The 27502-nt window shown below is 37.6% G+C and overlaps 1 long non-coding RNA gene across 1 annotated transcript in view; it reads right to left on the bottom strand.

Moving 5' to 3' along the window:
• Positions 1-27127, bottom strand: part of LOC147227215 (uncharacterized) — a 125491-nt gene extending 98364 nt beyond the window's left edge. Inside the window, exon 1 of the long non-coding RNA XR_015107077.1 lies at positions 27030-27127. This is a non-coding gene — a long non-coding RNA (uncharacterized LOC147227215). The remainder of the gene's footprint in view (positions 1-27029) is intronic.
• Positions 27128-27502: the final 375 nt, after the last annotated feature.

Consider the following 27502-nt stretch of genomic DNA (forward strand, 5'->3'; position numbering starts at 1 on the left):
GTACAGTAGACGGAGGAGTTTCTAACCTCTACAGAAAGAGAATTCATAAGCCCTGTTTAAAGATTTAATTGAGTTTGTAGGCTTGGAAAAATCCGTGAATTGTAAGTAACTTCATGGGCTAATTTTTTGTAAAATTGTGGATAAATATAGAGAAAGGTTAAAGAAAGTATTACAGAGTAAGATAACTTTTTAAGGTGTTAAACATTAACACGACATCTGAATATCATCGCTAATGTAATCTATTGTAATATTAATTTCAATATAAATTAGTTAATGTGATTAATATAAATTCATATTAGAATTATACAATTTTTCAAAAGCAAAACACTTTCTACCTGCAATATGGTCTGTGCCCCTTTCCACCATTTGCTTCACCCCAAGTCCTACCAATGAAGAAGAGCTTGGATAGTGTACTCTTCTGTCATCACACTAAGTTATATTTAAATAAATAAATACAATTCAGAAACAGGTCACTGTGGTTAAAAAAAAAATCCCAATTTGAAAGATCTCTTTTTTAAGTTAGTCTGAGGAGAGTGTTCTCATGCATCACATGAACAATTTTGGTATTTACAGTTATTTGCGTTATTTGCAGTTTTGTTATTTGGTCTTGGCAAAAAGACAACCCCAGAACCTGGAAAATGTCCCATAAATTAGATATATAGTTTTTGAATTCTAAGCATCGAATCTGTATTTGAACATTTTTGTTTTTGGCGTATTTATATGTAGTTTCCTTGGGTAATCGTCAGCCATAAAAATGTGGAAATGAGCAAATATGCAAAATATTTGCTCTCACACAGTGAGGTTCGTGTTCGTGACAATATGCACGAAGTGAGCTTCTATAAAAGATAAAGAAATCATAATATTTTAATAACGTGTTCTGCAATAATTCAAGCCACATTGCCTATGCATTATTTCACATTTATATTGAGGGATGAGTATGCGATCTAATAATAAACCTCAGTGGGGCTAATCAACAAAACCTCAAAAGTGTTGCAATTCAGGAGAATTACCTTATTCTATTATTTTGGAGAAAAGGTATAACAGCCTCAACTTTACCTAATGACTGGTCCACATTATTAGCTTAATTATTTATTTGTTTTTACTTGTTTACTAATGTTTCTTATAGTGTAGGAACCATTCCAGAGGAATGAAAGCAAACGCATCCATTGGAGAATCTTTGTCAGAGCTGTAATACACCCATTTGCTACAACCCCTGACTTAACTGGAGATTCCATTGACAGGAAAATCTGACAATGAAGACCCATGCGTTCCTCCACCACACTCTGAAATTGACTCTGAAATTGATTCATATATAAATGTGTATATATATATATATATATATATATATATATATATATATATATATATATATATATATACATTTTTGAGCTCTTAGATCAGAGGTGGCTAATATGTATAATAATGTATAATATAACCAAGAAACACCATACCTAAATTCTACCAGGGCACCCATCCTATACATATATATATATATAGATATATATATATTTTTTTTTAATATTTCTAAATTGATATTCAGTTACCAGAATTTACAATTTTTCTGAGCAAAATGTACCTCTACAGTTGTTGTGATATTGTCTCCTCAACTGTGTAGGCCTATCACATAGGCCATATAAACTTCGTCTGCTAAGGAGGTTGTCAAGTCTTGTTTGCTCGTAGAAAAAGTAGATATGTTATCAGTCCAACTGCTGTCATAGCGATGGTTTGAACGTGACCCTTTTAGCTTCAGTTTGTTGTTTGGTTGCATCTTGTAAGGGTAATTTCCAGTGATTGCTCATTTCTTAACGGTCATTTGTCTTATACCGTAACTTCAAACATTAAACTTGCCGATTTGTTTACATCTTCACTCCCAGGGTAACGGCTGACATCTGCTCTTATGTCATTTGCTGAGACACTGTCTTGTGCATGCAAATAATTGCAAATCATCTTTTGAAATCCACTCATACGCATAATTATAAACAGAACCAACTCTCCCAGATATAACATCTGCAAACAATCTAAATGCAAACGACTTACTTATTATTGGTCCACCAAAATGTATATTCACTCCTAATTTTAACCAGGATTTTCAAATCCTATACCACTTTACAAAGTTACTTATATAGCCTAGCTGTAGAAAAAAAATCAACAACATGTTTTTGTTGTCTATCCAGGAAGCTTCTTTGGCAAAAAAAGATATAGGACTATAACATAAACTTCTTTTTTTTTATTGGGATAATGTTTCACTTAGTGAAAGGGAAAGAATTACTAATTAGCACATATCTTCCTTGTTTCACTTTTAGTAATGCTGCTACAATTGGAATTTGAGAAGGGGGCTAAAATATCAAACAGAGATTCTTAGAAAAAAATGTCACACTATCTATCTATCTATCTATCTATCTATCTATCTATCTATCTATCTATCTGTCTATCTACTGTATCTATTTTTTAAACATCCTTTATATAAACTGATAATAATGTTGAAATTGCTACAGTAGAGTAAAAAGTAAAAAAAGGAAGCAACACAAAAACAAAAATAGAAAATAAATAAAAATGTCTAAAAAAAAATACAGTAAGATCTGAAAACGTTTAATGATATGACTTGAATGAATTGGATGATTAAAGGCAAATTCTTTTTGTTGACATGTTCAAAACTGTAAACTGTACCCTGGTGTTTGATGCATCCCCAGTTAATGAAAATGGAACTTCACAGATGTTTATTTACTGGGAAATTAGCAGACCACAACCAATTTACCATTTACTACAAAATAATGGAAAGGATCATCTTAAATTAACTAACCATACTCTTAACATCCTATAGGAAGTAAGAGTTTAATATAGGCTTCAATGCCTGTACTTTAGAGGCTCCCATAAAGGTCGGAATTACATCTTCCAAAGTACGGAAAACGGCAAGATATCAACCCTATCTTTAATGACCATTCCTACAGCTTCTGAATCTGTCAATCCATTAATTTCTTTAAGCAGATTTCAAAATTCAGATTGTGGGAGTACATTTTCTTCCCATTAATACAACAAATTGCCAAATACAATGAATGATGTCCTCAAGGAATCAACTATAAAGCCTTCATTATTTAAATGTATCGTCTTTGTCATTTCATTTACTATGGTTTATAGAAGGCAAAAAGCATTAAGTCATCGAATTCAGCCAAACAATCAAATAAATATAGTCATACATACTGTACATAAATATCAAAAATCAAGTATGTTGAGATTAGACAAAGTTACATTTAGATACATTAGATTAATAAATATACAAGTAAATTAATAAGTAATAAAAACTACCAATTTCCATCATTGTGATTCACATATACAGTAAATGGTAAAATCTGGATTAAAAATATTACTGTTTTGGTTCTTTTTTCTATTTATCAGATTTTTTATCCCAACTGCATTTTCCCTTCCTTTTGTGATTCAATATACTTTTTGGAAAAGTGATTCTTATTTATTGATGTAATTCTAACATGGGAGTATGTATGTATGTATGTTTATATGTATATATAAAGAGCACTGAATTGGCAATATGTCAGTCAAGGGTTATTATCAATAACTTACCTTCTGTTATGTATTGTACTTTTACACCTCAGAGGAGTAACGTTCATCATGCTCTTCGGTGTGACCATACGTTGCACTTATGGGAATGCATTCTACATAATTCAGTGTGCTTCCCAGCGATGTTGACATTAGAATGATCTACAATGTGTACACTTTGGGGAATAGCACTTAGACCTCATCCTAGATATTGTTTGTTTGGTACATAGTCAATATGTTGGCAGCTCTATATCAGTGATTGAAGAGGTCATTGGTACAGGTCCCAGATTTGCAATAGAGTAAAATGCTTCCAGCTGATTTATGCTGACATCCAAGCAGTTCATTTATGCACAATTTGTTAATTTATTGTTTGTTTGTTGTTTTTTTTTTTTTTTTCATTTTTATTTAATTACTTACAAAATGCAGAATTTGGGTATACTGACTGAGACTGGGTGATCATCTGAATAACCTCAATCCTTTTTCTTGTAGCATTCCTTCATTAAATTTCACAGGCTCTGTACTTGTGGGAATGGGTTGAATAAACTTATTTAGTTCATGTATTTACAAATTTGAGTCACACAGCTCATTCTGATCCATGAGTTTGTGTGGTCGCAGGCTGACACACATATTTTGTTTGGCAGGGGGCCACAAGGGACATCAGTGAACAGCTGCTCCCGAAGCAGTGGGTTCTCCCGACAAGGCAGACTGAGCCACCAGTGTTACAGTGTGTGTGTAGTAATGTAAGAGCCAAGAGGCCATATGGACAATCTTCCTTTTTTTTCTGTAACTAAGTGCTGTCATCACCAAATTTGCAGCAGATTCAGTTAAGACAGGTGTCACCATACAGTCTTAGAATTAAGTACTTCAGGTTTTATGAAGCATTTTGGCCAGGTCCCTTAAACTGTCTTAGAATATAATTAAACGATAAGAGTTAGAGGAATTTCTCATCAAAAAATAAATCCATGGCAGTCTTCCTTTATTTATGTGCCAGTTTTGGGTATCAAAAAAAAACCTACATAGGAAGAAACATTGGTGTAATCCTGAATTGATAGGGACAGAGGTTTCAGAACAATAATGCGCATCCCCACCTTGCTTTCTCATGAACTGTATATATTTGTAAATATAAATATTGTGTGGGAGTTCAAAGTTCAAATTCTTCAAAAAAAGCATTATCAACCAAATGTTAGTGCACGGGAGCGGTGTAACTGCACTGCAACTGTTTTTTTGCCATGAACCAATTTCCTACCAAACAACATTTCTGTGGACCAAAAAAACATAAAGTAAAATGAGTCATTAGACTCATTCTTTGTGAATCGTTTGAAAATATGGGAAATGCAGCAAATTTATATATGTATATTTTTTTCATTTCATAAACGTGCTGTCTTTCTGTTGGGAATCCTGTGATTAAAAATAAAAAAATCTAAATATTGAGCATTACAATCATTATGTTAATAATTGTGTTAAATGGACAGGGCAAACAGGGTTGGGGACACATACTGAAAATTTGTTAATCTTTTTATGAAGATAGTTATATTTTGCCAAAGAAAAGTTAATGTCTTTCAACAAAAACTGTGAAAAAAGTATTTTCTTAAAGATTGTTTGAAATCGGTCTATGTCTGATATCATCCACTTTAGCTGAAAATTAGATGTCTTGCAAGCAGTTCCTTCTGGGTGTACCCAAAAAATCTAAATCCCTTTACAATCATTATGTTAATTAATAATAGTGTTAAATGGACAGGGTCAACAGTGTCGGGGACACAAAATATTGTTAATCTTTTTGTTATGTTAGTTATATTTTGACAAAGAAAAAATTGTGTCTTTCAACAAAAACTGTTAAAAAAGCCTTGCCTCCAAGATTGTTTGAAATCAGTCCAACACCTATGTCTGATATCATCCACTTTAGCCACAAATTATATGTCAGATGTCTTGCAAGCAGTTGCTTTTGTATCCAAGATGCTCTGCAAATCCCCTACTTCACCAAATTTAGTAACACTTGGTCAAACAGTTTTGTTGTACTGTAAATCCTGCACATTGTCACTCCCAAGCCTGTCACATACCAATGCATTGGAACTCCTTCCTCTCCATTTTTTGATACACCAGGAGTGTAGTTTTTTGGCAAACCTGAAGAAAGCTCTATTCTCTGCTTCTGTTGCGACCACAATTTCTCATTTTTGACACGAATATGTGGAAATTTAGTTAGGTTTCGGTACAGATACTGATGCTAATATGGATATGACGCTCCATGGTTTGTTGAAAAATGATGAGAAAGGTTTCTAATGCATCATTATGTGCCGCTAAGGGAGACATATCCCATTGTCACATGGTTTACGCATTTTTAGGAGAACGTGTTCTCTGTATCAGTTAGAGAAACAGCAACAAACTACTTTAATGGCAGATGCAGGGACTTTTATGATCGTTTATGTTGTATTTAGCTAATTCAGTGCATCTGTTGTGGAATGCAGCCTCAGAGCATTACAGGCCAGTGTCTCCCTGAGCCAGTGCCAGTGCCAGTGCCGGATAAATGCAGAAGGTTGCCTTAGGAAGGGCATGCGGCGTAAAACTTTTGCCAACACCAAACATGTGAATCAAACTGAACTATCTTTTACCAGATCAGTCCCGGGTCAACAAGGACCGCCATCGGTACAAATGGCCTACAACAGGGGTGGGCAAACTTTTTGGCTCAGGGGGCGCATTGGCTTTAAAAAATTTGACAGACAGGCCAGGGCAGCACAAGATACGATACATGTAAACAAAACACATTTGTTAAGAGTACATATCACACTCGTATGACATTTGTCTGAACATTGCCTGACATTTGCTTTGAAAATAAAACCAGGTTGGTTGAAGGCTCTGATGTTTGCTTGCATTTCATGCACAAACTTTTTTTTTCCCTTGTAGCTCATATGTGTCAGTATGTCCACAGTAAAGGCAAAAGCTCAACTCCAATCTGTGTCATTCAACTCAGGAAAACTCTCAAGTGTTCGCAAGTAGCTCCAAAAATGAAATCATCTCTTTTTTGAGCTCCCACATTCACTGATCCAATCATTCAATCAATTATGAATTTTGTACCAATCTTTGGCAGACTAGATTAAAAAGACCAATGGGCCGGATGTGGCCCGAGGGCCGTAGTTTGCTCACCCCTGGCCTACAGGGTGCCAGTGGAAATTGAGCTACTGTTGGTCGAAGAAGGAGAGAAAAAAGGCATATTCGGAAGCAGAGAGAGAAGAGGGAAGGCAAGAGTCTGGGACTGAGAGTAGGGACTTGAATATTGGGGCGATGACCGGAAAAGGTAGGGTTGGTTGACATGAAGCAGAGAAGGAAGCTAGATAGACTGTGTATCCAGAAGACCAAGACCAGGTGGAAGGGTGGTAATGCTAGAAGCTAAGGAGCAGGTTTTAAGTTGTACTATCATGGTACTGCCAGGAAAAGAAATGGAGTAGCAGTTGTCTTGAAGGAAAAGATTGTTGGGAATATTCTGGAGGGGAAAAGAGTGGCAGATAGACTTATGAGTCTCAAACTGGAGATTAAAGGTGTGATGCTCACTGTTGATAGTGGCCAAACAAGTTGAATGGGAGTTAAAGGAAAAGGAGAAGTTCTGGAATGAGTTAGATGAAGTGATGCAGAATATCTCTAGAGGGGAGAGAGTGGTAATTGGTCCAGACTTCATTGGACATGTTGGTGCAGGCAATGGAGGTGATGAAGAAGTGATGGGCAAAATTGATATCCAGGGTAGGAACACAGAGGGACAGACGGTGGTGGACTTTGCAAAAAAAAAGATGGAAATGGCTGTAATGAACACTTTTTTCCAGAAAAGACACAAAAATAGGGTAACTTATAAGAGCAAAGTAGTTGTAGGTGACCATGTTGCCAGACAGCATAGACTGGGGGTTTGTAGGATGACTGGTGATAAGGAAGATCAAGAGGACAAAGGCAAAGCATAGGACGAAGTGGTGGAAGCTGAAAAGGGATGAGTGCTGTTTTTTTTTTTTGGGGGGGGGGGGTTGAGAAGGTTCTGGGTGGTCAGAGAGAGCTTTCAGATGACTGGGCAATCACAGCTAATGTGATGAGGAAGACTGGTCGGTGTATCGTCTAGAAGGGAAGTTGATAAAGAGACTTGGTGGTGAAAAAAAAATCCTCTCCACAACTGTCAGTGTCATAGGCCCATTTCTGTTTGGACCCAGCCTCTGTGAGAGCTTGCCTGGTTACATCTTACACTCTCTCGAATCATTCTCGCAGATGGTAAAGATAGTCCAAGCCAGAATCAGCTCTGGGTTCAGGTGGGGGTCCAAGTCCAAGTCCAATAAGCCCACAGGACCAGTGGTAGGTGCAGGTCCTAATCTTGCTGCCGCCAGCTGATCATGATCACAAGTTGGGTGGTCAGGTTATGGCTGAACTGGTTAAAAAACCTGTAGCTCTGGGTTTGCAGTGGCGTCATTAGGGTTTTCTTGACAGCCAGCTGCCCACAGATGCCGCTGAAAACCTGGGCATTGAAGTTCCACACCTGGTCACTTTGCAGCTCCTCCGGCACCCCAAAGCAGCAAAACACTTTGTCAACCAAATGCTTTGCAGCAGAGCCTGTGTTCTGGCTGGGGACATTAAATGATTCTAGCAATTTAGTAAAATAATCCAAAGCAACAAGGATGTAGCAGCTACCATAATCCATGATTACGAATGACTCCAGGTTGTCAATAAACCACACAATCCATGGTGGCTACCACCTGATGCAGCTGCTTTCGCATCAGGTCTGTCCCTTCAGAGTGCTGCAGTTGTAGAAGCATTATTGGTTCTGTTGAACAGCTTTTGCACCATTTAAGATTTCAGTCTCTACTGAAAAGTATTATTTTTGGTAGTTTTGTTACATTTACAAAATTAAAAATCCTTATTTTTTGTAAAATATCAATCTTTTTACTATGAATCATTGTTTATGATTGTCAGTATGATGTTGGCAAAAGTACATATTAGTGACAAACTCTCCATCTATCATAAGCCACCAATTCAACTAAAAAGAGCCCACTGCTAATTCTTGTTGAATATTGCATGATGTCAGATTCACAGCAAATGTAATAATTTTCAGACTATATATATGACTTTTCCATTTCCTGTTTCTTTGCTGTACATGTGGAAAAGACTTCTTTAATTTCCTGCATTGTATATTACATGCACTGTGCATTTTATTTATTTTTTTTATTTTGACTTTCAAATGTATTTCTTCAGCCATTGTAATATTCCAGGACTAATTTCTACTTTTATAAAGTTTTTCAGATAATATTACAAAATGCAAATAGTGTGCTCAGATTCATATCATTTTTAATGCAAAATAAAAAGGAATGTGGCTGTTTATGAGATTTTTCCTGTCACGGCAAGAACCATTGCCATCAGGTGGCAAACATTACATAACCCTCAATATAGGACGGTGTGGGATGGAGCTTAAAAAGACGTGAGACAAAAAAGCAAACAGTGGCTTCCTCCAGAGACCAATATGAGAAAACAGAGCAATGCTCTCCACAACACACTGATAGGTTCTCTTAGTGGAATATAATTGAAAGACGAATGTGGTGCACAGAATAAAAATAAAATGAAATATTTTTGAATGAAGACAGACATGTAAGGTACTAACACGTAAGTCAAACTCCAAGTGGCAGCTTTGACAAAAACATTACACATTCTAAACTACTAAATGTGCTCTCAAAACTTTTAGCACTGAGAAGTACAAAATGTGTTGTAGTATTTGTTGCATCATTTTACAAAGTCTCTTGATCCTAAGTGAGTACTTCTTTTCCCTATCTCAGTATGCCAATCAGTGAAGGGCAGGCTAAGAGGAGCAAAGTGTCCATGTTTTATTCACTGATACTGCATCTTGGAAACCCCATACTCATCCCAGGGGCAGAGTGTTGTTATGGTGCGCTAATGGTTTTTGCAACATGAGCGCATCTCTGGGCGGTTTGAAGATGCAATTATGCTGGTAATGGTTGTGCCACTGCAAAATGAAAGCATCAGCAGGAGCAAAAATGATCATATACAAGACCCCAGCAGTGTGCAGCGATAAGATTTGTGTGTCTCTAATCCTCACCTCAAACAACATTCACTGTGCGCTGTTCGAAATACATTGTCTAGATAACAAAGATAGATTATTATATTAAGTTTTTCACCATTTAAAAATAATAACTATGCTGTGAGAAACCATTTCTTCCTTTGTTTTACAGAAGCTTTTACCATGCGGAGCCTTGCAATGTAATGATTCACGTTACCAATTTTTGTACAGAATGTGCTCTGCACTGCAAAAAGACCAAAAAAAGGGAAAAAAAAGTCAAGGTGACTACATCACCCTGAGCCGGGCCACATTTTCTCGAGAAAAGAGTACAGAACATATTTTACTAAGGTATGAATGATGCACACAGATTTCCGAGAGGTTATAGTTACAATTCAAATGCAACAACAGTGAATAATTGACATGAAATTATCATATCTGACTGAGTTTCAGGTGCAAAAACATGTTTGTATGATAAGCACTGTGCCAGAGAGTGCGCTTACACACTAGTCATAATCGTCTGGATGTTTGTCACCAATGACGGTGTTACTGAAAATGAGAAGAGAATGGATGCAAAATTAAGCCTGTTTGTAGAGTATTTTAAGTGATGATCTCATTGCACAAAAAGCAGCTACCTGTCCATCTTTCTATTAAATTCTTGTTCAAATTTTGGGTATGATCAATATTAATCTCCATCCTGTAATATCCTACAGCCAGATAAGTGATTGAAAAGTCTCATAAACTTTATTTTTCTTGTCTTTTGAGAGGGATGGTCTTTAACTTACAAATATGGCACAAAGAGTAATTTGGCTCTAACTTTTGCCCCCACAAGTTTATTTCTGTTCCTGTTCCTGCCTTGAGGATACCCTATGTCCCGATGAGATGAGATGAAATGAGATGAGATGAGATGAGATGAGATGAGATGAAGGATAACTGGGAAATCGTGAATATGAGTGTGGTTTTAAATGGATTACACAATAAAGCAATTTCGGTTATTTATTGTGTTATTCAAAATTATTTGAAAGACTACTTTCTGAGGTATGGGTATGTGTTATGGAACTTTCGTTTTGATTTTGTATCCTTTGTCCTGGAATAGCACCAATCATATTGATCATATTTCTGTGTGTAATCTATAATATAAAAAATGAGTAAGATGGTTAAAAATGTCTCATTTCCATATCAAAGCTGTTCCCTGCTGCCATTTTATTTTTGTGTTTGCAGAATAAATTAGATACAATGGTGATTAATTTTGAAAAATGATCGTTAGTCATGTCTGCGGAGGTTCTCAGTCATCCAGGTCAGAGTGAATTCTTGTCTAAATCTTCTTGTCATGGCAACTGGAATTTCCTCACTTGAAGATATTTCATCCCTCATCCAAAAGGCTTCTTCTGTCCTAATGACCTGTGAGGAGTGTCCAAATTTAACTGCTGGGGTTTGCGGCAGGTCTAGGTTATGGTGGCTTGCTATGTAAATGTGAGAGTTGATCGGCAGAAACTAGGTCTAAAGGGGTTGTTATGCTAATGGGGTGTCATTCATTGGGACAAAAGAGCAACTTTTGTGGAATTACCTGGATTAGAATGTAAAAAGATAAAACTAAACAAAGGAGTGAACTGAAGCTCATGTGGAAGTTACCGGGGGCTGGTTCTGGTGGTGAATTTTCCTGGTTGTTTGGAGGTTACAGATGGGCCTGGTCCGTATGTGCAAGTCCATCATGGTATTGATCCCAGTAATGCGTTATATGTTTGTGAAAGGTTGTGTCTGAGGCCCCATCCTCTGTTTGGGGACATTTTTATCTGTTTTAATGAAGATAGCTTCTTTGACTCCTCTCTTGAACTATCTCTCTTCTCTGGCCAGAATAAGGGCACTGCTGTTTTCAAAAGAATGGCACTTGTCCTTCTGGTTGGGACATCTGTTTGTGCAGATGTTGTTTGGTCTCTCCAATGTAGACGTCATCACAATCCTCAGTGCAAGTGACAGCGTACACCACATTCTCTATCTTATAATATAATTATAATAACTTATCCTTTATTAATCCCCGTGGGGAAATCGTCCTCTGCAATTAACCCATTATGGATGAACCATGAGCAATAAGCATGGCGTCGGCCAGTGCCAGGGGAGCAGTTAGGAGTTTAGTGTCTTGCGCAACAACACTTCAACTCGCTAGGAGGAGCCGAGGATGAAACCAGGAATGTTTGATTCCAAAGATCATTGCTCTACGTCCTGCGCCATGCCGCCCTTATGCCTGGATATTTTGCCCTTGGGTGGATCCGTTTTTGTCTCAGGGTGTTGTAGAGTTTGAAATGCACCATTCTATGGTGTTTGTTGAACACCATGTACAGGAGTTTCTCCGAAAACACCAGCAACATACGGTATGGCGATGTTCTTTCAATTGTTGTTGTATTCCTCCTGTTCTGCTATACTGGGCGAAGGATGTTCTTGGCCCAGTGGTGTGTGTATGTGTATGTGTGTGTGGGTTGGAAGCAGATATTGGTCAGTGTGTGTTGGTTTTCTGTAAATCTTGAAGTCCAGGCTTCTGTCCTGTCAGATGTGAACGCAACAGTCTAAGAAGGGGAGTTGGTCAGCAGCAACGTCCTCCCTTGTGAATTTGATGTGGGCGTCCATCGTATAGAGGTGAGTCGTGAACGCTTCTCCCTCATTCTTCCTGATCTTGACCCTGCTGTCATCTTGGCAATGTTCCCCTGAACAAAGCAAAGGCCTTGCTATCAACCTCCTCCATGTATAAGTTCGCCACTATGGGGGATATGGGAGAGCCCATGGCGCATCCATGCCCAAAACTCTGGCAGTTATATTTGCAAACTCCCCACAGATCATTAGAACTGAAGAAGCCTCACGGAAGAGGGGTGAAAGGTCTTCAAGTGAAGAAATTCACATCCAGTTGCCACAACAAGAGGATTTCAACAAGGTTGACAGTTAGTCATGTTTCAGGGCAATGTATTTGGTATTCATGGGAAGAGACATCATAATAGTAAGTAACTATTAATAATTACTGAAAGTAATTCTTCATATAAAATTTAGATATGGAATGATTTCTAAGTAGAATGATTTTCTTATTGGCAAATCTTTTTGGTGTCCCTACTGTTTCACTGTTTCTCTGTTCCCCCTGGTTGTTCTGTCTCATCATCCAGATTCCAATTCCAGGGATGCCCTTATAAGCTTTTCATGGAACTCATACATAACCAACATGCCTTTTCATGTTTGTTTGTTTCCAATTTGAATGCTTATCACAGGTGGGATTTTGCTTTTGCTGGGAACCTATGACATTTGATTTGACTTGCTCATTACAAGGGGATATTTGAATATTAAAACACTGTCACCGCTCAGAGAAGCTGACTGGCAGTTTCATTTGGAATTTCTCACTCTGTCAAAATAGGATGGAAGTAAAGGAGCATAACAAAGACCAACATTTTATCACAGGGAGTTTACTTTCATGGCACTGTCAAAAATAAGCTCCTGTGATATATGCAATTCACACTATCAACCCAAATCCTAAATTACAATGTTGGATGGCCTATGAGCTGCAGGTTAATCTGGGGCCCTTATTTCAAATGTGCAATTTTTTTAATTGATTTTGTATATAAGATTGATGAATATTTCCCAAAAGACCTACAGAAAAGGAACCTCACAATAAACAAGAAATTTACTTTGAAAGTAAGAACGTATCAACGCAAATACCCCCACATGCAAATTTGGGTATGATCTCACCAAAGCTCATGAGCTTGTGTCCGCTTATCATGCTACCAGTCCTTTGTCTTTACCCAGTTGTGAAGACCTTTGCTATTTTGTCAATGTGCAGTGTAAATTCCGTCACAATGGTCACCCGTTACTGGTGTTTCTTTTAGGTTATAAAAAACACCTAACCTAAACTTCCCTCTCCCTGTAGATTCCCTTGCTTCGTATGTAACCCGAGCTGTTATGTTTCTACTGGAAAACTGATTCAACACATTGTTGGAATAAGCTATATCTTCAATTGAGCTAAACTTCATCCATTACCTGTCCTCCAGATCCTACATTCAGGATCATGGTGGGATGGGTGGGAGGGGGTTTGGAGCCTATCCAAGTTGTAGCTTTGGTGGGACACCAGGTGCACCCTAGAACGGCTGTCGGTCGATCTCACGGCCATATACAACCATTCTGTCTTTCATTCGCATTTCTGCACAATCTTCAGCTATATTCAACCAATGAATTACTTCTTTTCCTGATTAAAGTGACGCGTCAAAGTCTATTAGAGCCCTGTTATGACACAATGATTGACCACTGGCAGTGCCTTCATGTTTCTACCATCATGACCCCTTCATTTGCACTATGCACATTGGTGCAAATTTTGCTGCATTGGATCAACACAAGAGCTAGTGATTGTAGTTGCTCAATTCACTGGGATATTTACTGTGGGCCACCGAGCATTTTAAATGCACTTTATTCTACTGTTCAGTTAAACCACATGAATATCACAAACTGTTTCTCGAACTTAAGGCACTTTGTGAAATTTCTCCTCATATATCTTGGTAATGACAGGTTGATATTTAATGTTTGCATGACATTAACTGTTCATACTTCTTTAACCTCAGTGTCATTGGAAGAATCAGATTTAATAGGCTAGCAAATTAAAAGACACAACATCTCTAAGTCCTCGACTGTAATTCTTTGGCAGCCTCAACACATTTTCCTTATGAATTCAAACTCACTAAAATGTCGATTTAATACACTTGACACATTCCAACAGATGGTCAGGCCCTGCAGTGCATCCCCCACTTTTTGCTCCCTCACACTGTAACCTGAGCTCTTCTGTCTTCTACCTCAGGGGTTTCTGAATATACTTTTTCTCAGTTTAAGACTCTCGGCAGTTGTGTATTTAGTCAGCTGCCACCCAGGCCCTAAAGTTTCCTAATAAACATTATAACTTTTAATTCTGTAGTTGGTGTTAAAAAGCAGTTGAAGCCCATCTGTTTAGACACATTTAATGCTGCTTTTGTTATATCTGATTTAATTTATGTATTTTTAAGTCTAGTTAAGCTATGTAGATTTATATCCCATTGGGTTATTCTTGTTCTTGTTATTCTTGTTTAATTTATTTCCAGTTGGGTTTTTTTCTTCAGTTTGTCTATGCTATATCAGCTATTTTTCATGATTATGAAGAACTTTGTGTGTGTCTCTGAAAAGAGCCATGTAAATAAAAAACCCTGCTTGCTTACTAACACATAATACACCAGATTCCACCCTGTTGATTTTCCATTCTGTTAAAAATAATTTCTTTGAATGTATGCCCTGTAATACTGCTCTCACCTTGTGTTTGTTATCTCTCGATCAGGCTTACTTGTATTTAAGGTTCAAACTATTTATTGTCACACGTACAGTGTAGAAACATGTTTCAGTGTATAGCGAAATTCCTACTTTGCTGTCCGCATTTGGATATGTGCTGATAGAGTGTAAACATTATTATAAATATGATTATAGATATAAATATCAACTATAGATGATAGATTATAGATTATATCATTATAGATAATAGGGATTATTCATTATGAATATGATTATAGATATAGATAGTATCTCACCTGTGTAAATCACTCTCTTAAGACTATAGTCAATGAAACTAATATGTGATGTAAGGTTACTGTGCTTCTTTAAGTAAAATACTGTGTTGCTTAGAAAAATTTGGAGAGCTAACCGAATTACAATCAACTGAATATTCTATTTTTCTTTAGTTACTCCAGTGATCATATTTGAGAGAGAGAGATTAGAGAAGGTCACAAGAAATGCCTAGCAATTATGTGCCGCTAGATCCAAGTCTTCACCTTTCTTTGCAATACTGACTTGTCTACAGACAGACTATTTAAAGTTTAATAGTACCATAAAATTCCTTGCATCTTTGATTCAGAACTATAGACTGAGGGGTGGGGATACTTAGGGTCAGGATTTAATGTGTGTTATTGCAAATGGAGGGTGACTTAATCTATTACAGGGTGTTTATGATCATGACAAAGAAGTCAACCTTCTAACAAATCATAACCAAAGCAATGTTTGACAAAAGGTTCACCCGAATGGTGTAGCAATACATCAACAATTGAATGTATAGTTGTCTTACATTAGAAGTATTACATTAATATATCAACAGTTGGTCCCCCTGCTGGACAAACTCATTATGAAAGATGAAAAACTAACCTCAAAGTCAAAAAGGCACTATTTTTATGTTGTTGCAAATAGCTGAAATGTTATTGAGGTCATTTTAAATTCCCCAAAACTCTGTGTTGTATGCAATAGGACATTTTCTTCGGCTGTCTCAGATGGCCTCTTACCTGGAATGCAATTTAAATTTTTAGCCTTTGGGTGAAAGCCAGTGGGTGACTGACACATCTACATGCACACCTTGCGTTACAAAGTGCTTAATCACAGGCTGAAAAAAAATATATGGGGATCACTTCAGTTGTCACAAATGAATCAGAAGAAGCTTTAGTGTTCAATGTTCCAAGGCTTCACTGTGACTGTATTAAATAGTCACAGTTGAGTTATAAGTTTGAGCTCATTAGAATGTAGAATTGGACTCAATTTAGGCTCAGGTTCTTCCTTTTCTTATGAAAATGGATAGCTATAATATAGTCTCCATGATGTCATCATAATTCTATGCTGTCCCCAGAAAAAAAAGCATGGTGGCAAGATTAAGATTCATATGACGCACACAACATACACATTTCTTCTCCATCTGGCTTTTCCCTTCAGGGGTCGCCACAGCGAATCAACCATCTCCATCGAGCCCTATTCTCTGTATCTTCCTATCTCACACCAATCATCATTGTCACTGTTTCTACGCAATACAGCATCGCTGGTCAAACCACTGTCTTGTACACCTTTCCTATCATTCTGGTTGATAGTCTTCTATCGTACAGTATCCCTGACAACATTTCTCCACTGATTCCAACCTGCTTGAACCCTTGACTCTAAGTACTTGAAATCGTTCAACTTCTAGCTCTCCACTCCCTGTAGCCTCACAGTTCCACCAGGGATCCTCTCGATCACTCACATATATTCTGTTTTGCTGCGACTAACCTTCATTCCCGCCCTTTCCGGACCATACCTCCACCTCGCTTGTTTTTCCTCAACCTGTTCCCTGCTTTCACTACAGATCACAATGTCATCTGCAAACATCATGGTCCATGGAGAGTCTTGTCTAACCTCATCTCTCAGCCTGTCCATCAACACTGCAAACAAGAAGGGACTCAAAGCTGATCCTTGGTGCCCCACCTCCACCGTGAACTTCTCTGTTACTCATACAGCACACCGCACCACTGTCTCACAGCTAGCATTCATGTCCTGCACCGGTCTAACATACTTCTCTGTCACACCAGACTTCCTCACACAATACCTAAGTTCTTCTCTCATTACCCTATCATATGCTTTTTCTCGGTCTACAAAAGTGCATTGCATCCCCCTCTAACCTTCTCTGTACTTTTCTATTAGCATTCTCATTGTGAATACTGTATCTGTAGTACTCTTTCTTGGCATGAAGCCATACCGCTCTTCACAAATGGTGACGTCTGCTCTCAGTCTTGTTTCCTCTACTCTTTCTCATGACATCACTGTGTGGATCATCAACTATATCCCTCTGTGGTTGCCACAATTCTGCACATCTCCCTTATTCTTAAAATGGGCACCACCATACTTCTCCATTCCTCAGGCATCCTCTCACTCCCTTAGATCCTGTTGAATAATCTAGCCAGAAACTCTACCGGTGAAACTCTGCTGGACACTTCCATACCTCCACAGGTATATCATCAAGACCAACTGCATGTCCACTCTTCATCCTCTTCAATGCCCTCCTCAATTCACTTTTACAAATCTCTGCTACGTTGTGGTCCACAATAGTCACATATTCTACCCTTGCTTCTCTTTAATTTTTCTCATTCATCAGCTCTTCAAAGTACTCTTTCCATCGTCCCATCACCCTTCTAACATCTGTCAATACATTTCCCTCTCTATCCTAAATTGCACTGACCTGCGGTTCATCCTTTCCATCTCTATCTCTCGGTTTCGCCAACCTGTAAAAATCATTCTCTCCTTCCTTACTGTCCAACCGAGCGTACAAGTCATCATACACCCTTGGTTTTGCCTTTGCTACCTCTATCTTTACCATATGTTGTATCTACCGATACTCCTGTCTGTTCCATTCAGCCACTTTGTTCTCTGCGCTACCTTTGTCCTCATGATCTTCCTTGTCACCAGAGTCATCCTAAAAATCACCTTCCCATGCCGTCTGTCTACACTCTCACCTACAACTTCTATGCTCTTATAAGTTATCCTATGTTAGTGTTTTTTTCTGGAAAAAAATGTTCAGCCATTTCCATCCTTTTTACAAAGTCTACCACCATCTATCCTACTGTGTTCCAATCCCGGGAAACCAAACCTAACCATTACCAGCACCAATATGACCATTGATTACCACTGATTTACCACTGTCTTACCTCTGGAGATAGTCTTCATCACTTCATCGAACTCACTCCAGAAACTCTCCTCCTTTAACTTAGAGCCACGAACAACATTGAGCATCACACCTTCAATTTCTAGTTTCAGACTCATAAATCTATCTGACATTCTTTTCACCTCCAAAACATTTCCAACAAACTCCTCCTTCAAGATAACTTCTACACCATTTGTCTTCCTGTCAGTACCATAGTTCCTACTCTCAGTCCCAGACTCTTGCCTTTCCTCTTCTCTCTCCCCCACCAAACACACCTTCCTCCTCTCCCTCTTCAACCCACAGTAGCTCAACTTTCACTGGTACCCTGTAGGTCATCGGTACCAATGGCGGTGGTTGTTAACGCAGGCCGCTACCGCTCTGGTATGAGACTGTTAGGTTTCATTAATATGTTTGGTTTTGGCAAAAGTTTTACGCCGGATACTTTCCTGACGCAACCCTCATCATTTATCTGGGCTTGGGACTGGCACAGGGAGAGAGTGGCCCATGCCCCCCTGAGACTGGCTCAACGAGACACTGGTCCATGCGGCCCTGAGGTTGCATTACACAACATACACACTGAATTAGCTAAATACAACATAAACGATCATAAAAGTCCCTGCATCTGCCATTAAGGTATTTTGTTTCTTTTTCTCCAACTGATTTATAGAACATGTTCTCCTAAAAATGCATCAACCACATGACAATGGGATATGTTTCCCTTAGCGGCATATAACAATGCATTAGAACCCTTTCTCATCATTTTTCAATGGACCATGGAGCATCATATCTATAGCAACATCAGTATCTGTATCTAAACCTAACCAAATTTCCCTATCTTTGTGTCCAAAATGAGAATTGTGTTCTCCACTGAGGCAGAAAATAGACGTTTCTGCAGGTTTGCCGAAAAAACTACACTCCTGGTATATCAAAAAATGGAGAGAAAGGAGTTCCAATGCGTTGGTATGTGACAAAGGCTTGGGAGTGACAATGTGCAGGATTTATAACAAAACTGTTTGACCAAATGTTACTAAATGTGGTGAAGTAGGGGATTTGCAGAGCATCTTGGATGTAGAAGCAACTGTTTGCAAGACATCTGACATATAATTTGCAGCTAAAGTGGATGATATCAGACATAGGTGTTGGACAGATTTCAAACAATCTTGAAGGCAAGGCTTTTTTCACAGTTTTATGTTGAAAGACACAATTTTTTCTTTGGCAAAATATAACTACCATAACAGAAAGATTAACAACATTTTGTGTCCCCAACACCGTCGACCCTGTCCATTTAACACTATTATCAATTAACAAAATTACTGTAAAATGATTTTGATTGTTTTAATCACAGGATTCCCAACAGAACATTTATGAAATGAAAAAAAATACAGATTTGCTGCAGTTCCCATATTTTCATTCTTCTTCTTCTCCTTTCGGCTTTTCCCATCAGGGGTCGGCACAGCAAATCGACCTTTTCCATCTAACCCTATTCTCTGTATCCTCCTCTCTCACACCAAATACATTCATATCCTCTCTCACTAAGTCCATAAATCTTCTCTTTGGTCTTCCTCTAGACCTCCTGCCTGGCAGCTCCAATTCCAGCATCCGTCTACCAATATATTCACGATCCCTCCTCTGTACATGACTGAACCATCTCAGTCTAGCTTCTTTGACCTTCTCTTGAAAAGAAACTTACATGTGCTGGTCATCAGATAGACTCATTCCTGATCCTATCCACCCTGGTCACTCCCAAAGGGAATCTTAGTATCTCTTGGACCTCTAGCTCTGCTTCTTGTCTTTTTGTCATTGTAACTATTAGTTCCCATTTTTTCATAAGATCAACAAAGAATGAGTCTAATGGGTTTCATGTTAGTTAACGTCCTTCGCCATGAAACAAAACAATAAAAAGAACATAGGAAAATCCTACATAAGATTTATAAAATGTGCAAAAAGAGTCCAATGTGATTTTCTCACTTGCTGAACTGATGAACTCACTATTGAATTCAAAGAGATTGTGTGTGCCAGGCAGTGCGTGATTAATTGGAAAAAATAAAAACAAAAAATAACACCATGTAACAATTAAGGAACATAAGACACAAAGGTCTATTGGTACTACCGTCTTCATAAATAGTCAGTTGAACCACATGCATAATTATTGTTGAGTGTACAGCAACTATTTTGCATTCTTCAAATGTTTGATCACTTTCTCTTGTGCCTCTGTTGTGACCCCATACTGAAGTGAGTGTGCAAATGTCAGTCTCTATCACACCACCTTCCTCTGGGTAGAAGACGTTTCATTTCATATACCTTATTACACCCAATCCCTTTCATAATGAGGTGGAATAATGCTTAAAATTCAAAAATAAATCATTGTTTAAAAGGGAATGTCCAATGTTTCAACCAGGGGTCCATTTCGCCATGAGCCCCCCCCTCCCGCCCTGCATTCTTTGTCTTGCACTTCCTCACCAGCTCCAAGTTCCTGTGACTCCTGTGACCTTCCCCACAACCCTGCCTCAGCACAGCTCTCCATTCACCATCCTCATCAATAAATCTCTTAAGACGCCCTACCTCCTGAGTGTCCTTGCGTTTGGATCAGGCGTGTCTCCCTTAAATATGACAATTTGAAATATAACATAGATGCAGAGTAATTTCTTTCATAGGTATTTCTGCATGTAAAACTTTATCTTTATCACTAGCAGAACAAAGTTAATAACAAGGTATAGCTGTTTGCTACGAGTGTATTTTGTCCCCAGAATGCTCAACTTACCAACTGATGTCAAACTGTGTGGTTGGGCAACACATGCCTCTACATTACTTTCTCCTTGTAACTCACTGTGCCAATTAGATCATATGGCTCAAAGCGTAAGTACGATAATATAAATTCACTATCTCTAATATTAAAGTCTCCTTACTTAAAAAAATGATGCTGAGTGTCCACCTCCCATGAGCTTTGTGTGCATGAAATAGAGCTTACTTCAACAAAGTCAACATATCTCCTTTACCATGTCCCTCCACTCTGGGGGTTTGGCATATGAATTCTTTCCCTATTCTGTCATTTGCGATCCTGATCCAACTTCAATCATACCAACCTCCAAACAGTTTTCATGATTCTGTATGTACATACAGTATGTTGCTGATAAGACAGTTGATTTTTTTTTCAGTGGCTCTGGTCTCCAAATGCATGGGAAGGTGTTTGATGTTATGAAAAAATCTACAAAACACAAACCATGTTTTTTGTCTCTATTACATGAGGCAAGTTCCCTAGATGTTCCTCAACAAATGCAATTGAACTATTCTTCCTTTGGTTGTCAACAGAAATGCACACCAACATGCTACCTGAGATTATAGCAAGCCTCCAGGTAAAAACTCATCTCATATGTGATTGAGCAGCAAATTCACCCCTCCACACACACACACACACACACACACACACACACACACACACACACACACACACACACACACACACACAAAAAGGACTGAAAAATATTCCTAAAAGGAAGGGAAATCAGTATCATTACACTGTTAGGCGCCAATTGCAACAATTCCATATGTTTTCATAGTTTAAACACTTATGCATGGAAGAACGGAGGCCAGATAAAAAAAAACACAAAACATCTACCTTTAGCAAAAAGGCTGCTTGCTCTATAGTAACACTTTGTAAAGATAAGAAAGTTTTGCATTTGTCTCAAGCAAACAGCTCAGCTATTCGCCAAGACATTCAGATTCCTAACAGAAATCAAATGTAACAGCATCTAAAGTGGAATGCACTTTGCTAAATGAGGTCAAAGCTGATAATGATAATGTCACCCCCTCCCTACCCCTTTTTTTATACAAATTGCAAAACTTTCAAGGCATATTGCGGCTATACTTTATGTTGCTGAATTTGTATTTCCCCACCTGGCATTGAACTTAAATCTCTTTTTCCTCTGCAGGCAGATAAACAGATTTAATGTTGAGACTTAATAAAAGATAGCACTGTTGACTTTTGAGAAACTTGAGGAAAAGATTAACCTGCCTGACTTCCAGTTTTAACGGATGTCTCCGAGCTACAGGCATAATTTCATCAATGCTTAAAAATCACCAGTATTGTTAATAGTATTGTTAATTCCACTGTTGGTGAAACACACAATAAATTATGGCTGTAGATTTTACTGAGTGGGGCTCTCTGCTTGGGTACAGTCGAACAAGCTATATTCATCAAGAAATTAAATATCTAATACATATTCAATAGAAATTTTTGAAAGGACAACGTTAAATTCAAATGGATAGAATGTCAAAGAACATCAAAGTAGAACGAGCGATCAAGGCCTTATACCATCTATGAAAGAAAACCTTTTTCAATGGGGTATTGATAGGATTTCAATATTTGTAAGTCTGCACAATATTCCTCTGTATTTGACCATCCTTATGTGCGTCTAAAATATCAGCCTCTCTATAATGCTTTTTGTGCAATCATGAAAATCTCATGATGTTCAATCGGCTACACATATGGAGCTTTTTTTCAGCTGTGCACAAACACACCCACACACAAAGATGAACACACACACACAAACGTACAGATACTCAAAGATCAAGAGAGAGCAAGGGAGAGAAAAGGACTGACTCTGTTAGCTGTCCATTGTGCATGTTCGTGCGTGGGTGTCTGTGTGTGTACTGGTAAATGACTTTACGTAGAGGAAAATAAACAAACATAAACACAAGCCCAAAAGGTTGCAGAACTATAAAACAACTCAGTGGCCTGGTCAAAAAGAGCAAGCTGGGTACCCTGTTGCCCCTGCCACATCAATGATGAGCTGCAGGATTTTTATTTCTATATTTTCGTTGTTTTTTTTCCCCATTTATTTGTCACCCCAGACAATTGCTTGAAAAGGTTTTAGGTTAGGGTTTGTTTGTTCTGCTTGCAGATAAAACAATCTGGCAATTTATTCCTAGTAAGACTCTTCCTGACCAGCATCATCAATTATACACACATACACTGCTCTCTTCAATGATAGTCCGAATTGTTTGAAACACTTTCAAGCTCATACGAAATAGACTTAATTTATTCAACATTAGATGATATATTTAAACCTTACAAGATTGATAAGCATTAAGAATTAGCGGCACCATAGAAATCTGGGCAAGACCTGGCAAAGAAATGACAAAAGAACTATATCTTCCACCAGTGAGATGGATAAAGCTCTATGCATCATCGCTGCAAGAAGTCAACAGCACGACTGTACTGTTTATGATATACAAATGAAACACTTTACTCCAAAAGGGCAAGGAGTAGAAGGCTGTGAATGTTGTTTATGATATTCAGTCAACAATTTTGAAGCTACAGTGGGTTTAGATGTCACTTGATTTTATCATTAACTCAACACAAAAAAAGATTATTCTCCTACAAAAAAATAAATAATAAAATAAACATCTGTCGGCCTCGTCTGTTATGCAAGAGATATTCAGATAAATTCAAAACAGAAATCAGTAAACAGTTACATATCACTAGCACAATCATTTTGAAAAACGTTGGAAATCCAGCTGGCTTGCATTGTAGCTCGTTACTGCATATAAATAAAATCATTATTCATCTTAGGAAGCAACAAGTGACTGAGTTGGAGGAAGGGAAGAAAAAGGCATTTATTGAATTTGCTGTCTTGCGCAGAATGTGTTGTCAATTTAATCAGGATATCTAAAATAATAGTCACAAATTTCTTTTTTTCACTCCTCAATTCAACACAACAATCTATTTTTAAAGGGAAATTAACAGAACTAAATCAGATGTAACCCCTATCTTATCTTTTATTTTATGTTAACATTAATAAATTCTGTGAAATTGCAAGTTTCTCACATTTGTGGCCAACAATGTAGTGCTTTTTTTCTGTATTGCTACTTGACATTTTGCTAAATAAGATGTATTTTCTTCTCTTCAGGTGAGAATGTACAGTAACATACATGTGGCAGAACACATAGGTTCAGAATCAATACACATTACGTAAAGTGTATGTAACAAAGGCAAACTTTTTATATTCTTAATTTGCTAAAATTTCCTGTGCTGTGATAAGAAGAAAAATTCTGATGATAGAAAATGATTAACACCATCAGAAAAAATATGTTTAGATGGGACAAAATATGCATTTATTTAATCTCCAGAACCAAGAAGACAACAAACACAAGCTCCAAGTTCAATCCTGAGTGACTGGGCAGCAGTAAAGTGACAGCACAAGATACATTAATTATCTTATTTCTAAATTTTTGGAAACACATGTACAATAATTTGATAAATTCAACCATACTGCTTATTTTCTTACTTTCTCATAGTCTTGAGATTGGCCCTTCACCTTGGTGCTGCGAATAAGTGTCAACACTTTGACAAAAAACAATACATGTGAACAAATGCAAGTTTCAATAATCACACTGGTCTATGTTGTATTTTTTTTTAAAAAAGATCAGGAGAGATCAGAAAGTTGTAGATCAATTTGAGAAACTGTTATTATTTATTTCCCTTTCATGTTCAATCCCTACATGGGTGAATTTAGTTCTTCCATTTAACAAGAGTGCACTAAATAGCAACAGTAAACAGCACCGTGAAGGCAGCAGCGTGAATGATTTAATCCGTAAATTAAAGCAGAATTTCTTTGTTATGCCTCCTCCTTCAACTAGCAGGCACCTTGTTGAGTAAATATATAAATACAGGAGGCTCTTCTATGAATAAGGAAATCAACCAGATTTTATTTGATGATTATACAGTAGAGGGAACTGAAAGAGACATGTAATTCTGACTGTCATTAACAAAAAGCACTTGCTTGACAGCTGTCTAGGATTGACACATTGGGTCACCGAGAATACTCTAATGACGCCCAGGCTTTCAATGAGAGCAGTATTTAGGCATTCTACCTCACTTGAAACCAATAACATCCCCTTATTAGCAGAAGATTAATAAAAATGGAACAATCTAAGAGGGAAACATGAATTATGTATTTAATATTTCATAATTCCTATATTACAAAATACACTCAGTATTAATTTTGGGTAAGTAAGTGCTCACAACTGCTGCAGGGAGAGCTGTCAGCCATCCATGCAGCTCTATAAGCTAACATGGACATTATTATTACTTGTGGTTATGGTTTAAACAAACAGTCAGACACTGTCCATTTCATACCTCCCTCCAAAGACTCAAAAGTCAACTTGAGAAGCTAATGAGTGTTGAGCAGTTATGAGGCCTGTGCTTGTGGGCCGACATCTCAAGACTGGCTGTGTGTGTGTGTGTGTGTATATAGATATATATGTGTCTTTGGATTTAACCCTCATTAAGTATGAAAGTATTTTCTTACCTAACCTCACAAGGCAGTCCTGTAGTAGTTTTACATTAAGTGCCAGGCCTAATGATGGAACACTGAACAAAGAAGGATAAAATGCTATAAAAAAAATGGAAGGGCCAAGAAAGCTAAGAAAAATTCCAGTTGTATTAAGGTTTATATTAGCATTTCTGTTTCTTTCCAGAGATACCAGCATGCAATTAAATGCCTGTCACATAAATATCAGACAAAATTGGTTATGATGGTCTGTTAAGTAAACATTGTTTGATAACAGCCCAACTTTATCAACATCAATATGGCATGGCTGGAAAGTATTTTTAGGACCAGCAGAAGGTTGTTGTTTCTGGTGATTTCTACCCGCAATCATCAGCCACAGCCATCGGGCCCCTCTTCTGCACTATCATTGCTGAGATTCAAATCATCCAATTTAATAACTTAGGTGGTCACAGTGACATTGTGTCTCTAGTAAGGAAAAAGAAAGTGAAAGCATTTTAATAAATTCCTCCTGTAAAACAGCTGACACCGGTCGGGGGCCATAACATTAAATAAATGGCTCAGTCTTTTGGAAAATGATACAAATTATCCTTTGACACCTGCAGCCCAGAATGAAAGTTATTATCATTAAAAGTGCGGTTATTATGTTTTCCTCTCTCCAGAAGTACAAGGAGGGTGCAGGTTTTAAGTACCTCTTTTCATGAAAAAGATATAGAAATAATATTGTTCTAAATGGTTAACATTTCTAAGGCTGTGTTATTTATAAAGTGATTCCCCCAAGCCTCAAGATCATGGAAAACAATTAATATGTAAGAGATATGTTTTAGAGGAGTTGGATGAATTTTCTGCTGAGCAACTTTCCTACTCTGCAATCATTGGGACCTTTTTAGTTTAATTGACATTTTGACAGTACTTACAAATAGTAGGACATTCAGAACATTTGATTCTTCATTGATGAACATCAGACATATACAGAAACTTGATAATAAGAAATTCTAAAAACATACTCATGATGGAATTTGAAGGACAGAAAAAGGTCTAAAATAGGGTTAGTTTGATTTAAACTCACCCCAGCCTTGAGATTACAACTTCCATTACATTTGTTAGTTCTTCACAATATTTGAAAATTATTTCAACACAGTCCCATTTGCAAGCAATCAGCACAAAACAGCAGAAACTGGAAAATCATCATGATCGAAAGAAACGTCCATATCTTTACATAAGTCCTATCCACTTTCAGTGTGAAAATACATATTAGTTGGACTGTCCAATAAGTCTTGGGAAATGCAGGAAGATATGCTACGAAAACGAAGCTCTAAATTTAGTCCACATTTAAAAAAAAAAAAAAAAAAAAAAAAAAAATCAAAATCAGGTTGTCACATAAATCGGTTTGAAATATCTGATAAAACTGATCTTCACACTTCACTTACATAAGTCCAGGTAAATCCATGAAGAAAGGTTCAGTGAAGACTGTAATGACAGATTTTTATTATTTCTTTGTTAGGTAGATGCTTAACAAAAAGGACTACTATGTTTGATCTTCGAAAAAATATATTTTTTGGGAGATATGAAATCACATCAGGCCAACATAAGAAAATTAATGAATGGACAAAGCTTTCCATTCTCTAAACAAACTAACTCTTGCTTAAGATCAACTGTAATTTTTTTATGACTGCAACATTATCTCACTTACCCTTTCTCATGGTCTCTCAGTTTCCTAGGTAATGTTGTGAAAACACAGGGCCCTGGAAATGTTGTCCTTGTTGAGGTGCTGCAACTGTCATCTGTGACCCTGCAGCTACCTGTTACATCAGATGGACATCAAGTAGATAAAAAAAACATGAAATGTTTAAATTCAAGTGCATGTGCACAAGTGCAAGGACATCCTTACCTACAGACTCTCAACAACAATCTCACTTTGCTGGCCAAAAATATTCAATTGAAGTGGTAGAACAACATCATTTGTTACGGATTTGGAGGGAGAACCCACACACAGACACTGCACCAAAAGGGACAGGGCTCGAAACAACAAATTAACTTAGACCCGGCAAACAGGTACACGCAGATATGGGCAGACCGAGGGAGGGGGACACAGGGCAGTTACAGGCAGTCCACATAGGGGGGACACTAGGCAAGAGCACGCAATTAGGCAGAAGATGATAGCGC

The sequence above is a fragment of the Fistularia commersonii genome, chromosome 14 (assembly GCF_037954325.1).
Source record: "Fistularia commersonii isolate RoL2024-O1a breed Wild chromosome 14, RoL_Fcom_v1.0, whole genome shotgun sequence".
Classification (NCBI taxonomy): domain Eukaryota; kingdom Metazoa; phylum Chordata; class Actinopteri; order Syngnathiformes; family Fistulariidae; genus Fistularia; species Fistularia commersonii.